Source organism: Typopeltis vanoorti, chromosome 8 (assembly GCF_054136105.1).
Source record: "Typopeltis vanoorti isolate ZY-2024b chromosome 8, IOZ_Tvanoo_1.0, whole genome shotgun sequence".
Taxonomy (NCBI): Eukaryota; Metazoa; Arthropoda; class Arachnida; order Uropygi; family Thelyphonidae; genus Typopeltis; species Typopeltis vanoorti.
Window position 1 is genome coordinate 78480894 of NC_143556.1, and position 17095 is coordinate 78497988.

Genomic DNA, 17095 nt, shown 5'->3' on the forward strand with positions numbered 1-17095 from the left:
CAGAAACACAAGCTTTTCTGTTTCTCTCTGCAGGAAACATATTTAAAACCCAGTGAGGACCCCACCTTAAGGAATTTCACTATGGTACCCAAGAACAGAACTGGAGCTAGTCCTGCTCTCATGATGAAGTAGTTTTCCTAGTGGACAGTCATATTCCTTTCCATCATGTCCAATTTAATACTGCTCTGGAAGCAGTAGCAATTCAGCTATCTGTGCAATTTCTTATTACAACATGTTCAATTTATTTACCACTGGGTGCTGCATTGAATGAAATCTATCTTGGTAACTTGCTCTTGCAACTTCCTGAACTCATACTTTTTATAAGCACTTTAATGGGCACAACACTATGGGGTAGCAGCATCACAAATGGATGACGTTGTATCATTAAATGAAACCTTGACAATAATGACCTCTCCCTTTTAACTAATAGATTCAATACAGTGATACCCCGAAGTTATGCGGTAGGTGGGACCAACGAAAAGCGCATAAGTCGAATTCGCGTAACTCAGGGTATAATTTTGCATGTAATTTATATATACAAACATACAATTGGGACCAAAGGTTTTCAAAAACACCTATATTTTTTAAGAAATATAATCATAATTGTAGTTTTTCATACATAAAAAAAAAGTTATTTCGATGTCGATGGTTTCATAAAATCTAATAGATTCTTCTGACAGCATAATGTCTTTTTCTTGTCACGCAAAATTTCTTCATAGCAAGCTAATGATTTTTTTATTTCTTGCCTTGTGGCTACAATTCGTTCCTCGTTAGAATCTATGTCCTCCAAAATCTGTAAACCTTTCTTAATTAAGCTGAGACCTTCTGTTAATTTTACAATTGTCATGTGCTTTTCTGGTAAAACTGGATCTGAGGTTTCGGTCTCTTCAGTAGCGAAGAGTCTCCGATATTGGAGACTCTTCACTACTGAAGGGTGTCTCCGATATCGGAGACACCCCAAGAATCTCCGATAATCCTTACAGCATCTAAAACATTAAACCATTTCCAATACTTTTTAACAGACAGTTGCTTATTTTGCCTCATAGCGTCATTCAAACTTGCAAACGAACACCGTGTGTAGTACGCTTTGAATGTTTTTCTTTTCTTGCTAGCTGTAGAAGAATCGGACTTGCTTCTTTTGGGCGACATTATTATTTTTGATGTGATAAAATTTTTATCAAGATCATAACATTAAACAATTGCAAGGTTTGTAGACTATAAAAATTGTGTATGAATGGAGACCGCGCGAAACACATCAGTGCTTGTTCACAGCATGTGCAACACTGGCGAATGCGGCCGGCGCCGGAAAGATACCACTAGTGGTGAGGCGTGACGGGAATACGTACATATAACAAACCGCGTAACTCCGGATTTGCGTAAGTTGGGGTATGACTGTACTTTCTTCCACAAGCCTACCAGCTAATATTCTGCAATCCATTTTACTACTCCCTTGCCATTTCTTCACTCTCACGTAGATTTTGAAATTTCTGATTCTATTTATATGTAGATACTGCATTGCTTGACTTTTATTTTTTCACTTGGTTATACTGTAAATTAAAGATGCAGAAATTATGATATTGGTTTCATCCTTTATCCAAGTGTAAGCAAACAAAGTTTGCATGCGAAGTCTCTTCACGACTGTGCTGCTTGTATCTAGAGGCTAATGACTTCACATCATTTGCCTTGGTATCCCATAATGCAATGCACATATCTTTATGGACATATATAATGCTATGCATTATGGGAAAAGAGCACTACCCAGACCAGTTTTGACCTTTATTGAGATATGTTTGGATACCTCTCCAAAAACTCGTGCGATCCCTCAGATCATCTAACAGTGAGTGACCCAAAGGATCATTTCACTCAGTATTCCACTCAGTGACAGGCTTACCTCACCACCAAGAAGAACCCTCAGCAGTGGCTCTGCCCAATGGCAGGCTCATCCCACTACTGAGTAGATCTGCTTATTTCTCAGGGAAAGCAACTACTTCAACACAACAGCATATCAGTGGGAGCCAGACTCAGAAGTGATTAAAAGGTTGAAGTAATGCAGAAGTTATATTTCCATATACAGGTAGCTAAAAGGTCTCACACCCTATTACTAAAATACTCTGGATTAGAGATAGATGTTGAAAGTTTTTTCCCACTTGTTTATACTATAAATTAAAGATTCCAAGAAATTATATTTTCAGTTTTATCCTTTATTCAAGTTTAAACAAACAAAGTTTGCACATGAAGTCACTTTAAGGTTGGACTACCCTTTCTTTCATGCTTACACGGTGATCAGAATACATTTTGAAAAACTATGGCAACAACTACCGTGTTATAGAGTAAAACTTTAGTTTAATATAAACCAAAATCAACACTCGACGTTTCGCTCCTGTTTCTGGATACACTGGTCACACGCCTTCCCTCAGGCAGGCTATCCTTCACGGTTACCGCAAACCAACACACACTGGCCAATATATACATGCTAACTCATATCACCACCCATCGCAAAACTTTGGAGTCATTAACACCCTTAAAAACAGAGCTATAACAATTTACTCTAATCAACAAGGTCTTAAACAAGACTTAAAAATTATTAGCAACACATTTATAAATAAACAGTTTGAGATGGTGAAGGTATTTAGGTACTTGGGTTCTTTCGTGACTGAAGACAACAAAATTGAGGCTGATGTCCAGAGTCAGGTAAATGCTGTGAATGTGGCCTATTATCAGGTGTGTCCCCTTTTTGCCTCGCGCTTGCTGTCTTGGACTACAAAGGTGGGACTATACAAGACTTTGATCAGGCCTGTTCTCCTCTACGGTGCTGAAGCATGGACTCTCACAGCGAGACAAGCCGATCACCTGAGAGTATTCGAGAACAAGATGCTACAACATATCTATGGAGGGGTCATGGCAGACGGAGTCTGGAGGAGGCAGTCCAATGCTGTCATACACACTTTATACAACTCGGCAGATGTCTTGATGGAGCTGCAAGCCCGGCGTCTTCAGTGGCTGGGGCACCTGTACCATATGGGCTCCGAAAGGACTGTGAGACAAGCGTGGGAGGCCGAGAAAGAGATGGGTGGATCAGGAGAAGAAAGACCTGCAGGCTGTCGGGCTGGAGACCAGAACGTGGCGGACAGTCGCAGAAGACCGTGGCGACATGTGGTGCTTGAGGCCAAAAGTCCCCCCCCGGGGTTGATAGTGCCTGGCTAATGTAATGTAATGGATATAACAAAAATACTATTAATAAAGTTCTTCATAAAACTTCATCAAAAAAGAATATAGATTCCAGCCCATAGTCATCCCATACATTAAAGGGTTATCAGAAAAAATCAATAGAATCCTACGCCATTATAATCTCAATGCCACTTTTGCGTCACAAGTCATTGTTGAGCATGTGCAATCTTAGTTGAGTTTAGATTGCGAGTTGGTGTTTCTTTTTGGCTTGTTGTTTTTGATTTTTTTTACTTCATTAAATTAATTTAACCCCAAAATGCCAAAAAGAAACTGTGTGTTTACGGATGAATTAAAAAAGGATTATCCGTTTTTGAAAGTGAAATGTGAACCGTGCTCTTCAGAATTTTCTGTGGCTCATGGTGGGCCTTCAGACATAAAAAATCACTTGACATGTCCAAAACATAAGGCTAGTCTAGCAGTGGCAGGAACTTCCTCAGAGATATTGTAATATTTTAAAGATGCCAATCCAAGTGACAAAGAATTTTTAATAGCTGCTAAAGAAACCACTTTTGCATTTCATGTTGCTATTCACAATCTCAGCTTTAAGTCTGCCGATTGTTCATCTAAATTGATATCAAAGCTTTTTGAAAAACAAAGTTTAGGCTGGGAAGAACAAAATGTGAAGCTGTCATTGTTAATGTGATTGAGCCACTGTTGTTTCAGCAACTTTGTGAAGATTTAAACAAAACAAATTTTGTGACGATATCAATTGATTCTTCCAACAGGAAAGAAAGTAAAACTGTGCCATGTGTTGTGCGGTATTTTGCACCAGATTGTGGAGTAAAAGTTAAACTTTTAGACTTTCAATCAGTTCCCGGTGAAACTGCAGAAATACCGACAAACCATTTAATGTCCGTTATGAAAACTCATAATATAACAAAAAAAATTATTGGATTTTGTGGAGATAACTGCAATACTAATTTTGGGGATGTAAAACGGAGAGGAGAAAACAATATTTACAGTTGATTGAAGAAGGAACTAGGAAGAAATATTGTGGGCATTGGTTGCAGTGCTCACATCGATCACAACTGTCTTCAAACTGCAGTTGATGTTCTACCTATTGAAATAGAAACTTTGGTAGTCAAAATTTATAAATATTTCCACATTTATACAGTTCGAGTCACTCAACTAAAAGCGTTCTGTGAATTTGTAGATGTAGAGTATAAAAAGGTTCTTCAACATGGCAACACCCGTTTTCTTTCGCTACTTCCAGCTATTGACAGAATACTTGAAATCTATGAGGGACTGAAATCATATTTTATTTCACAAGAACACTGTCTGGTGATGATAAAAAAGTTCTTTGATAATGATTGTGGTGAAATGTATTTGTGGTTTGTGCATGGGCAACTCAAATTGTTTAACAAATCTATCTTGATTATGGAAAGTACAAAAGCGAGTGCAACAAGTATTGTCATTGAATTTAGAAAATTAAAAACAAATCTTGAGGAAAGGAGTGATAATAAATTTATACCTCAAGAAGCAAAAAATCTTTTTAGAATACTGGAAAATAATGGAAGTATTAATATTAATACAATACTACAAGAGTTTACAAAATTTTATGACCGATGCCTTTCTTACATTGATCTTTGGGAAAACAGTTTTGGTAGAGCAGAATCTTTTACTTGGATAAACAACAGTGAATTAACTTGGTCGGAAATTGAAGCTCCAGGCGAAAAAATTAACGAAACTCTTGCAAACAATGCAATAAACATGGATGAACTGTTTGATGAAGTAGTGATTGCAAAAGCTTTTTGATCGGCAAACTATGACATTTTGAAAAATACAAGTTGCGAAGAAATAGGGATACAACTATTCAGTCATTTCAAAGAAAAGAACATTTCATTGCCGAATCTTGTCCAAAATGTAGAATACATTTTCAGCCTGCCAGGCACATCTTCACCTGCTGAAAGGATATTCTCAATAATGAATAACATATGGTCTGAAGAAAGAGGTAGAATGGCTGAATCAACAGTAAAAGCTGTATTGCGCTGCAAACTTAATAGTGAACTAAATTGTGGTGAATTTTTCGATGCGATTAAAAATAACAAAGAATTTTTAAAGAAAGTTCACGCTAGTGATAAATTTTAATAACTTTTTAATAGTAAGTTATGTTCAGTTAAGAGTAATTAAAAATTATTATTACGAAATGTTGTTTTTTGTTAACCACTCCGTTATTTAGCCTTTTGAATCATAAGTACTTAGCGTAGAAGGCGTTACTTTCTGTTTTGAGCAAACTCTCAAAAATGTCCCAGTTTGATAAAAAAAAAAATTTATGGTAAGTCTAGTTAAAGAGGAATAATAACCTGCTTGTCTCTCCTCTTCAAAGTATTCTTCAGTAACCAAGTGATCTAATAAGCTGCTTTAGCCACTTTTGTTATGTGCCCTCTAAACTTTAACTCCCTATCCATTAGCACTCCCAAATCTCTGGTTTCACCAATTTCCTGGAGTACAGTCTCTATACAACTAGTAATCTTTTCACAACAAAATTCATAACTTTACATTTCGCGACATTAAACTGACATCCATTCTCCTTTGCCTGTGTTGCCACTCTATCCAAATCATCCTGTAAAATTTTAACATCATCTGCATTAACTATTGCTCTACCCAAATTTGCATCATTGGCAAACAACTGAACAGTTCCTCTCAAATGCTTTCTATATAGTTAATGAACAAATTTAAGAGTATTATCCCAAGAATAGACCCTCCCCTGTGGCATGTCACTGGTCACAGGCATTCCACTGGATTCTAATCCTGAATTAACTACTCTCTGATATCTCTCCACCAGCCACCCTCTTATCCACTTGACAAAGTGGATAAAGAGGGTGGTTGGTGAAGCTGCATAAAGGTAAACCCATTACCTTTATGCAGCTGAGCTGTCACTATATTATGAAATGCGAGCAAGTTACTGAGGCATGACCTACCTTTCACAAAACCATGTTGTCACCCATATAGTATCCCATTTCTGTCATTCCTGTATTTTGTTCTTGATCAACTTCTCCAGTACTTTGACTGTGACTCCTAATATGCTGATTGGTCAGTAATTTGCTACATCAATCTTGGTGCTCCTTTGTGTGATGGAACTATTTTCCCCTTTTTATATCCCCTTTGGATTAACCCAGAGCTGAGACTTAAATTAAACAATGTGGTCCAGGGCACTGACAATTCCTTAGCACTTTCACATAAAACTTGAGTTGGTATAACATCTAATCCCATTGTTGTATTCACATTAAGATTCTGTAATATGCTATGTACCTCCATTTCATTTACACTGCACAAAACAATTAGGGGATATTTAAGTTTCTGTCAGATAATTATAAATTTCTGCAAATAATTATAACTGTTGAGTACTTTATACATGAATAAATATTTCTTACTTATGGATAGAGTGTAATTGATGAGATATTGTTTAAATAATCGATATTTCTTAAAAAATTAACAAGTGATACATTTTAGCATGAAATAATTTTAACAAGAATAGCCAAAAATGCTTCTGTTAATTTTTAATAGAGTATATGGTCTCCATTAACAGCCAAAACAGTGGTACATCTTGATTGCATTGACCGGATAAGATTGTAAAAATATTTATGTAGCTCCAAAAAGTCTAAATATTTTTACATATATTTTACCAATGTCAAGCCCAGTGAGAATTGTAACTTGTACATAGATGTTTGTTTAAGTGTAAATAATCCCAATGGGAATTGTATATGCTCTCTACCAAATAAGGGAATATTCTAGAAGGTGTAGTATTAAGGCAATACCTTGCCACTAGTAAACAGTATATTTTTAGCTCTTTGTAAAGACGTCAAATTTTGTGTGTGCTACATGGAAACACTCAAGGTCAGTGCTAGGTGGATCGACAAAAGCTTCAAACAAATGTCCACTGCCAGAACGAATAGGATTTAGGGAGTGTTGGAGAAAAACAAAGGAAGGGTCAGTCTGAGATCAAAGGAAGGGTCAGTCTGAGATCAAGGGATTTCACCGAAATGTTCGGGGGTCACATATCTCCGTGCAAGGATTTGCAAGTTACCGAATAAAAGGCATTGGCGAAAAGATCGCAACATCGGTTCCAGAAAATTTCATCGGTGATCCCGAAGTCGTCGGTCAGTCGTCAAGAAGTCGTTGGCAGTTATCCGTCAGAATCGGGATGCGACTTCAGGAGAAATCATGCCAGTGATCTAAAAGAAAGACAATGGGAGCCGATCCGCCAGGCAAAGCTGATAGTTGATGACCAATTGACGAGTCTTCGCCGGGAGCTGTTAACCAGAGGGAAGAAGTTGCTCCGTTAGTCCAATGCACATGCAAGCATTCCACAAGCCGATAATCTTCATCGAAAGTGTGGCGAGTACAGCGTCCCAAGAAGCGTCAGTAAATCTATCGCCGGCGTAAAGGGGGAAAGAAAACCTGGCATGGAACAGAACTCCAGTGTGAAGCCAGATCCATAGAGGGTAGTCACCACCAAAGTGAGTGTATTTGTTTTTCCAATTTTCTTTGAGTTTTTAGGAGAATTTTTATTAGTGGACTGTAAAGTGGAGGCTGACCAAAATAGGCATAATTAACAGTCGAAGATTAGAAAGTAAATAATTGTCAGGAATTTGTATGTGTAATAAGTCAGAGTGTAACTGTTTGCCAATTGAAAAAAAAACTTGCCTATAGAATATTCCCAGTGTAGAAAGGATGGAGCATTTGTGTGTAAAAGATTTGGTCTATGTGCATGATGATCAAGAGTTAACAGTTAAGTAATATATACCATGCCCAGTGTAAATGATTTGTGTTATAATGAGAGAATTAGTTATTTATAAGACATAATTTGTATGAGTGAATGGGAGAATTTAGCTGATTGATTTATATAGGTCTGAATTGAGATGTTTTGTTTTATTACTGCAACCTTAGTGTGAATTGTTTTTTGTGAATTAAATTTGTTGTTTGAATATTAATAGAGTGTCGCCTGATACTTAATTTCTTTGATTCACTGTTCCGAAAAATATTAGAGCCTATTAGTGGGAACCCAGGAGAAAGGATAGTAGAGGATAGATAGTAGACCACGACTGCAGATACTAATTAAATTAGGGATATTCTGAGGGTAAATGGAAAACTACTGGACACGTTTTACACTTCTTATTAATAGAAAATGAACATCAGTGGCTCAGCTTTTAAACAAATAAATTTTCTAGTGTTCAAAGAATAAGAAGACAAGTGCGGAAGGCAGTATATAGCTTAAAGAGATTCATACAGAGATAATAAGATATAAGAAAGGATAAATAATATTAGGGAAGATATAAAAAATTAATAAATAATAGGCAGCCCCCACCCCCCCTATTTACAAGATGATCAAACAGTTCTTGTGGGATATTTCCCCACTCGTCTGTGAGAGAAATTTCGAGCTTTTGAAGCGATCGTGGTGATACCAGTTGAGAAACACACCTACCTAAAGCATCCCGGGCGTGTTCGATTGGATTACTATCAGGTGAACAGGCAGGCCAGTCCATTCGTTCAATACCTTCTTCCTCAAACTACTCTTGTACCAAATTTGCACAGTGTGTATGAGCATTGTCATTCATAAAAATGAATTCTTGGCCAATTGTAGCAGCATATGGATGAACTATAGGTTCCAAAATCTCATCGTGATACCGTTTGGCTGTTAAGGAACCGTTTCTGAAACGTCAGTATTGCCACTTATACTTATTGCAGCCCATACCATCGAACTCCCACCTTGATGTTGGGGTCTTTCTTGTTCCACTTTCACACGATATCAAGATAGGTCAGTTATCTGGTCAGACTGAACCTTGTCACTAAAAAATACATGAGCCCAATCCTCATTTGTCCAGTTGCAGTGTTCCTATTTTCCCAAATTCTTTGGGCTCTTTTGTGATTTGCAGTAAGTGGAATGCAAACCATTGGTGTTCGAGCATATAAACCTATGGCATGGAGATGATTTTGTACTGTCTGTGTCAATACCAGCCTCCCTGTTGCATTCTGGCAAGTAATGAAGAATACTGAATGCCTCTCGGAGTTGTTGGACCTTGTCTTTGGCAAACATTTTCCGTCTCCAGAAAGCGATTCCAAAGTCGCAAAATTATGCTTTGAGATACACAACATGCCTGAGCGACAACTTGCCTGCTTCTAATCGACCAGTGGCTCTTCTAGCCATGGATTCCGGGATATCATGTTGCTCTGCCATTTTTAACAAAATAATGGGTGGTAGGTGACACAAGTGTACAATTGAAGTGATAATTATGCACTCTGGAGGTGAGCGCAACAAGCCACACTTTTATACTCCTCATATGCTAATACAGCTAAGACACGTTTCGACACGTCTTAATATGATTTTGTATGCAGTTGTGTGTTTTATACTGTTGTATATTAAGAATATTTTAAAATAAATGTGTTACATTTGTAAATTATTTTTATAACTTTATAATTTACAAGAAAACCAAAATATTTCCTAATTGTTTTGAGCAGTATACATAATCTTTTACATCACCTGGATGATGTAAAGTATTCTTGCAAAATGTTCACTTAGTAATTCTACTATTTCGACTGATTCAGTTACATTTCTGCCATCGGTATTCATTAAAATCATTCTGCTATAAATATTCTTCCTTTTACTTGTAACATATTGAAAGAACTGTTTTGAATTATCTTGGGCTTACACTGCTAATTTCCTTTCATATTCTGCTTTTGCCTTTCTTACCACACTCGTTACCCTTCTGGTCTGTGCTTTGTACTGCTCATGTGCCCGCTGGACACCTTTCTTTTTGAATTCCTTCCACAATATTTTCTTTCTTTGCAGCTCCAGCTTAATGATGATATTCATCCATTTAACTCCTCCATGATTTACTCTCCTGACTCTAGGTATGCTGTCTGGCAGTACTTCCTTCAAACACTCATTTACCACTTCCGTGCCCTATCAACATCCAGCTCCTGCAGTTTCACATGACATGGCACTGATCCAAGCAATATTTTAAGCTTGTCATGCTTATCAGCCCTGTAATTCCATATATACACCCTCTTAATTGAAAATTCCACACATTTAGCCATCTCCCAGGTCAAGACCATATGATTACTCTCACCATTTGGTGGCAATATGGTCATATTCGTTATAGACAAATTCTTAGATGCAGGTACTAGATAGAGTGCACTTGAATCCCTAGTATATTCCATAACATGCTGTCTCAGGTAATTATTCCTTAGTGACTGCATAAATTCCATTTCTTTCCTCTCATGTGTCCTCTCTTCCTTCCACTTTATGTTCCTATAGTTGAAATCCTCCATAATTACGAGGGTGGTCTGAAAAGTTTTCAGCCTAACAATGAAAAAACGAATTTATAATTTCAAAATTATTTTTATATTTCAACATAATCTCCATTAAGACTAATACATTTATTCCAGTGATGCTCCAGTGCCATTATCCTGTCCCTATAGTGGTTCTCAGTAAGATCTACAAAATACCCCTCTACAACCGGCTTCTGTCCAATTTTTTGACTGCTGTTTGGAATCTGGTGTGTACTGGTGAATCCAAGTCTCATCCATAGTAATAAATCGATGCACAAAATCAGTTTTATTCTTGTTAAAATGCTCCAAGCAGTGTTAAGATATTTTCATGCGAGTGTGTTTTTGATCTGCTGTGAGCAAGCGCGGCACCCATCTTGTGCAAAGCTTTTTCATTTGCAATTCTTCATGCAAAATATATCCTACACTTTGTTTTGAAATGCCTATAGTCTCAACAATTTCACGTACTTTGACTCTCCATTCATCCAATACCATATTGTGTACTTGATCAATGATTTCTGGTGTTGTTGCACTTTTTGGATGTCCTTCACATGGATCATCTTCAAGGCTGGTACTGCCATGTTTAAACTCGGCAGCCCATTTCTTAATTGTCAAAAACAAAGAAGCATGCCCATAAACTTTTATGAACTTCGAATGAATTTCTTTTGCCGTTAAATCTTCTTTTACAAAGAATTTTATGACCGCACGATACTCAGTTTTATCCTTTTCAAGGGATCCAAACAACACTTTTGCTTCAGATAGCTGTATAAAACAAACTACTTAATAGAATGACTTGCAGTTTCACATGGATGCTTATGACAGATCTACCAACTTAGAAAAAAAAAAAAATCTTGCCGACAGTGTTGCCATCTAAGGCCGAGACCTTTTCAGACCACCCTTGTACCTGCTCTCCACTCATTGAGCCTATTTGCTGATGCACACTATCCTCATCTTTTCCATCCCCTGGTTTATAGCAGCATCCAACTATATATTTTGTTCTACTCACCTCTCATGCCAGATAGCCTCAAATGTGCTATTTTCATGTCCTGCAGTTGAACTTCTACACTCTTTGGTTGCCGTTCATCTGGTATTGATGATACCAGATGAACTCCTCCCCCATTCTTTTCTCTGTATCCTCCCTGAACAATATCCTTCACATTCTATCATCTAATATCTTCTGTTAGCCATGTCTCACTAATACCAATAACCTTCAGCTAGGATGAATAACCAGTGCCAAAAATTCCTTCCCCTTGTTTTGAATGCTTCTGGCATTAGTGTATATAAAGTGCAAACGCTCCTTAGGGTTACTGCTATCCTGAACACTTTATGCTATCCCATTCTGGTCTGTTTCCAGTGGTACTAACTTAGGCATTTTATACACATTCTTACATCTAAAAATAAATAAAATAAAAAATAAAATAACTTTTTTTTTAAAAAAAGTAAATATAAAAATAAATAAAAAACTGAACTGTCCTCTCATATTGAGATTTCCTTCTGGGCTTGTTCCAGTTACTATTAGGGTTGCAGATGGGTCCTTCATATTCTTGGAATGATTAGTCCATCATTTTTGTTCAGGTTTGGATTGTGGTTTAGCATTTCACAGGCTGCTTTAAATTTTCTCTCAAACCAGTTGGTTTTGGTGTGGTGTAGGGACTTGGTGCCTTTCCAGTCAATTCTATGGTATGTTTGGAGTGCGTGGTCTAATAGGCCCCGATTTTCCATAATGGAGGTATTTAATGTGTCATGTGTGTTTGTCTTTTCTGATTAGGATAGTGCATCCTGTTTCCTCCTGGGTGGGCCAGATGTGGAAGAGGATCTTTGGAAGAACTGAGTAAATTTCTTAATTTTGTCAGGGGTTTGAAGGTAGTCTTGATGTTGTATTTATGTAGTGTTCTGTCTATTTTTTCTGAAATGCCTCTAACATATGGTATGGCTATAGCATTCTTATAATCTGTTTTGTTTTTAGTGGTATTTTTATGGAGGACCTTGCAAACTTTTTTTTATTATAGCCATTTTTTACAAATGTATGGTTAATGATTTCTAATTCTTGGTTTAGAGCTTGTTCATTTGAGCAGATAGTTCTCTGTGTTTGAGGTTGCTAAGACTCCTAGTTTTTGTGTTGGGTGGTGGTATGAATTTTTGTGTATGTACTGGCCTGTGTGTGTGTAGGTTTGCGGTAGACTGAGAAGGAGAGACAGCCTGAGGGAAGATGTGTGACAAGTGTGTGTCTAGAAAAGGAAGAAAGTTGTTGTTTTCGATTTCAGTAGTGAATTGGAGGTGGCTAAGGAATGTATTTAATGTTTTGCGGCCATGGGACCAAATGGCAAAAATATCGACATATCTGAGCCAGACTTTGAGCTTTAGGTTGGCCAAATCTAGAGCTTGTTGCTCAAAGTCTTCCATGTAAAAGTTAGCTATTGGGGGGGGGGGGTGAGATCATGGCCATACCTTCTTTTTTGTAGGTAAAAATTGTTTTGCCACACGAAATACCCAGGGTGGAGTACATGGGCAAAGAGGACCGTGATGTCAGGCGGAAATATGTTCTGTAGGAGAATAACAGTATCATTGATCAGGACATTTTTTTAAAAATTTTATTTATTTATTTACTTTTAATAATTTTTTTCCCCACTAGAGGTCAGGCTAGATAAAAGATTAATAAGAAGCTTAGATTCATTTTAACTTTGTAAAGTGCAGTAGAATATAGCGTGTTTCTTATACATATGTATTTTTCTGATGATGATCCCAATACAGAGGTCAACACGTCAAATGTTACTTTCCTAATATTAAGTAAAGTAATTATTTGAACATGTGTGTTGTGTCTCCCTAAATTCTTAACCATGAATGCTGACCACTGTGTAAGCTTAAAAGAAAGAAATCATTTTGGTGTGATAGACTCCTCACCAACCTTATCTATCTTCCCTCTGCCAAGCTCTGCAGAGAATAATCTGTGCTAATACTTAGCCTTCTGATCTTGGTCACTATTGTCCTCTTATGAATTTATTACCCAGATATCCTGGTGACAAGATCTGTGCACAGAGATCCAGGTGCAGCCTGATTAGTGCTTTATACAGTGTATCCATGTCTGCTTTAGTGTACTACTTTCTATCTTCTTCCACACAACCAGTTTTATTATAATTATTATTATTATTGCATGGGCACTTCCATGGAGTGTGAAGACTCATCGTGAGAATTCTGCTCTCCACTCTGTCATACGTTTTTATCATAGAAGCCATTGTCTTGTAAAATACAGCTGACTCTGGTAACTCATTCCACTCATTCACCCTCTCCAGGTGAAAAATTTAAAAAGTCCTCACACTTTTGCTAACTACATTCTTACTCAATTTCTAGGGATGATTTCTTGTCCTGCTCCCCCCCCCCCCTGCAGCCAAGTGCTGAAATATTTCCTCTGCATTAATCTTATAAAACCCTTTAAATTTGAATGTTTCATGTTTCTATCATATCTCCTCTTTTTTGCCTTTCAACCATATTTAACAACTCACAAACCTCAATCTGTACTCATGGAGAGTATTCCACATAGTGCTTTCCACCTTGGTCACCTACTTCTGGATCCTCTTCATTCACAAGAAACCTGGATGGCCTGACCTGAGCACAATAATCCAGATGTGGACATATCAGGCCTTATAAAGAATGATAACTTCTGTATCTCTGCTTGTTAGCATGTTCTTCAAATCAAGTAATCCTATGGGTGACATTGGCACCCATAGCAATATTTCTTCTAAACTCAAGTTCTCCATGTATTATCATCTCCAGATCACCAGCTTCATAAGTTTTCTAAAGTTCCATCAATGTAGTATACAGCTGGTATTCTTTTCATCTGAAAATGCATAACTTGACACTTTTCAAGATTAAGCTGATACCAATTAGCTTTCGACCATATTATTATTATTATTGGGTGTGCGTGAATGAATTTCTGTACTCATGCTTTAGTGTGAACTTATGGCTGTAGTTGATATCAGACCTATCAAACATTAGCCTACTTCCAACACAGCAATCAAACCAATAAACAATAACTAACTGGTGTCATCCTCAGATAAGTTTAATAAAAAAAAGCTTCGAGGATGCAAGCTGAGACATAACATCTCAACCGAGATCAACAAAAAGGGAAAAAAATCCATATGTAGTTACAGTGCTTAAATACATTAAAGCAAAAATTGTAGTTATATATAATTTATTGTTATTGTATAAATACTGTAAAAATGTAATCTTATTCAACCTTAACTATAAATTACCAACTCATCATCATCTCATCCGCTTGGTAACGGGTTGAGTCCACCAAGAAGAAAGATTCTTCACTTATCAGGATCTTTGGCCATCTTGGTCATGACTCTATAGCTGGGCAGATGGGAATGTTCTTTCAACAACTTTATCTAAGTAATTCTTGGTTTGCCTCTAGGTCTTTTACCTTCTATATATCCATTCCGAGCTAAATATGGCAATCTATGAGGGGGGAACCATTCTCTGAATGTGACCAAACCATCTCAACTGATGCTTGATGGTTGTATCTATTATATCATCTGAGAAGTTTAAATCTATTCTGACTTGATCATTGGTCTTGTATTGCATCCAATGGGTGTTGTTGATTTTTCTGAGGCATTTCATTTCAAATACTTGAAGTTTCTTGATTGGTTGTTGAGTTAATCTCCAGGCTTCTGAAGCAGAGGTAGCCGAGGGGATGATAATTGTTTTTTATAATTTTAGTTTTAGACTTGTTGGGATTTTTTTATTTTTCCATATTTTATTTAGTTTATTCATACTGGTCCAACCAAGATTTAGCCTGTGTTTTACTGTTTCCATGTTGTTGAGGTTATTGGAAATGAGGCTGTCTTAACTATAAATTACCAACTACAGTTGGTAATTTATAGTTAAGTTAGTAATTAACAATTAATAATATATTATACCAAAAAAAACAAAAAAAAATAGAACTATACGTATTCTTCTTACTAAATAGCTTAAGGAAATTACAACGTACAATAGAATATACATTAAAATAAATTTTAATACACTTCCAATATTTCGGCAACGTCATGTTGCCATTTTCATAGGAACTTAAAAACAAGATATGTGCACGCAAGCACAACACTCAGTAAATGAGGACAAAGCAGGAAGCTATTCTTTCTCCTAAAAGTCTTGATGGTGCCTCCTAGCAGGCACTGTTGATATTCTTGGCCAATTGGGCTGAAGGTCTTCTGATGTAGGTTTCCCAAATTTGGGGCAGTCTCATGCAACCAAATTTGTTGAGGTTTGGATTGTTTCTTAGGGCCGAGGCTGATTCCATGAATAGCCTTTCGTATTTGAATTTACTACGGTGTATTATCGTGGCTTTCTTCCACATTATTCTATGGTGGGTATACATCATATGGTCTTCAAGACCAGAGTGGCTGTATTGGTGAAACCGGATGTAATCCTTGTGTTTTGAAATTCTGATATTAGCTGTCATGCCTGTTTGCCCAAAGTAGGACAGCTTACAGCTGCAAGGGACCTGGTATACACCAGGTAGGTCTGGGGGTGGGAGGGGGTTGGTCTTTAGTGGAGTGGATAAGGGATGCCAATTTTTTATATGGTCTGTAACAAGAAGTTAAGTCATGTTTTTTTTTAGGATTTTTGTAATTTTTTCAAGGTGACTCGGATATAGGGAATGTTGATGGATTTAGAGTAATCCTTGTTGTGAAGAGGGGGGGGGGGAGGATTGTGGTTTATTGGTTTCAATATTTTTTGGATTTTTTTTTTTTGAAGGGGGGGGGGACAGCCATTGGCTGAGAATGTGGTTTAGTTCTGTGGTTAGGGCATTATCATTTGAACAGATAAGTTTAGCCCTGTTGTGTAGTGTCTTAATGACTCCATATTGTTGTGTGTGTGTGGGGGGGGGGGGGGGAATTGTTGGTGAATGTATGGGTGAATTTTCTATAAACTGAGAAAATCATGGTTCTGTCAGGCTGGCAGTGTCTAAGAAAGGAAGGCAGATGTTTTTTTCCTCTTCCAGGGTGAACTTGATTCTGGAGTGTTGGTTGTTTAAGTGTGTTAGGAAAGAGAGAAGTGCATCGGAGCCATGTGGCCAAATAGCTAACACATCATCCACATAGCGAAGCCATATGGTTGGTTTTTGTGGGGCAGAGTTTAAGGCTTTCTTTTCAAAAGTCTCCATATAAAAGTTGACCAACGGTATGGAGAGCGGAGAACCCATGGCTGTTCCCTGTATTTGTTTTTAGAGTTTTCCTTGCTAAACAAAATAGCCTGAGTTCATTGTATACTGAAATAGGGCTGTGATATCGGGAGGAAACTTTGCTTGGATTAGCTTTAAGGATTCTTTGAGTGGGATATTTGTGAATAAGGAGGACACATCAAAACTGACCATTATGTCAGTGTGTTTGAGTGTAAGGTTTTCTATGCTGGCTTTGAAGTGGGCTGAGTTTGTTTTATGTGTTTAGGTGTGTTGCCAGTATAGTGTGTGAGAGCTTTGGCCAAATGTTTAGCTAGTTTGTATGTGGGGGGAATCAATGCCATCCACTATGGGACGTAATGGCACATTTTCTTTATGTATTTTTGGGAGTCCATATATACTGTGTGGGGAGTGGGTATG

General features: G+C 37.3%; 1 protein-coding gene across 1 annotated transcript in view; it reads left to right on the forward strand.

Moving 5' to 3' along the window:
* The window catches only part of LOC150104147 (protein Fe65 homolog), a 554216-nt gene that overhangs the window by 217999 nt on the left and 319122 nt on the right, over nucleotides 1-17095 (forward strand). The gene's annotated exons all lie outside the window — the stretch shown is intronic.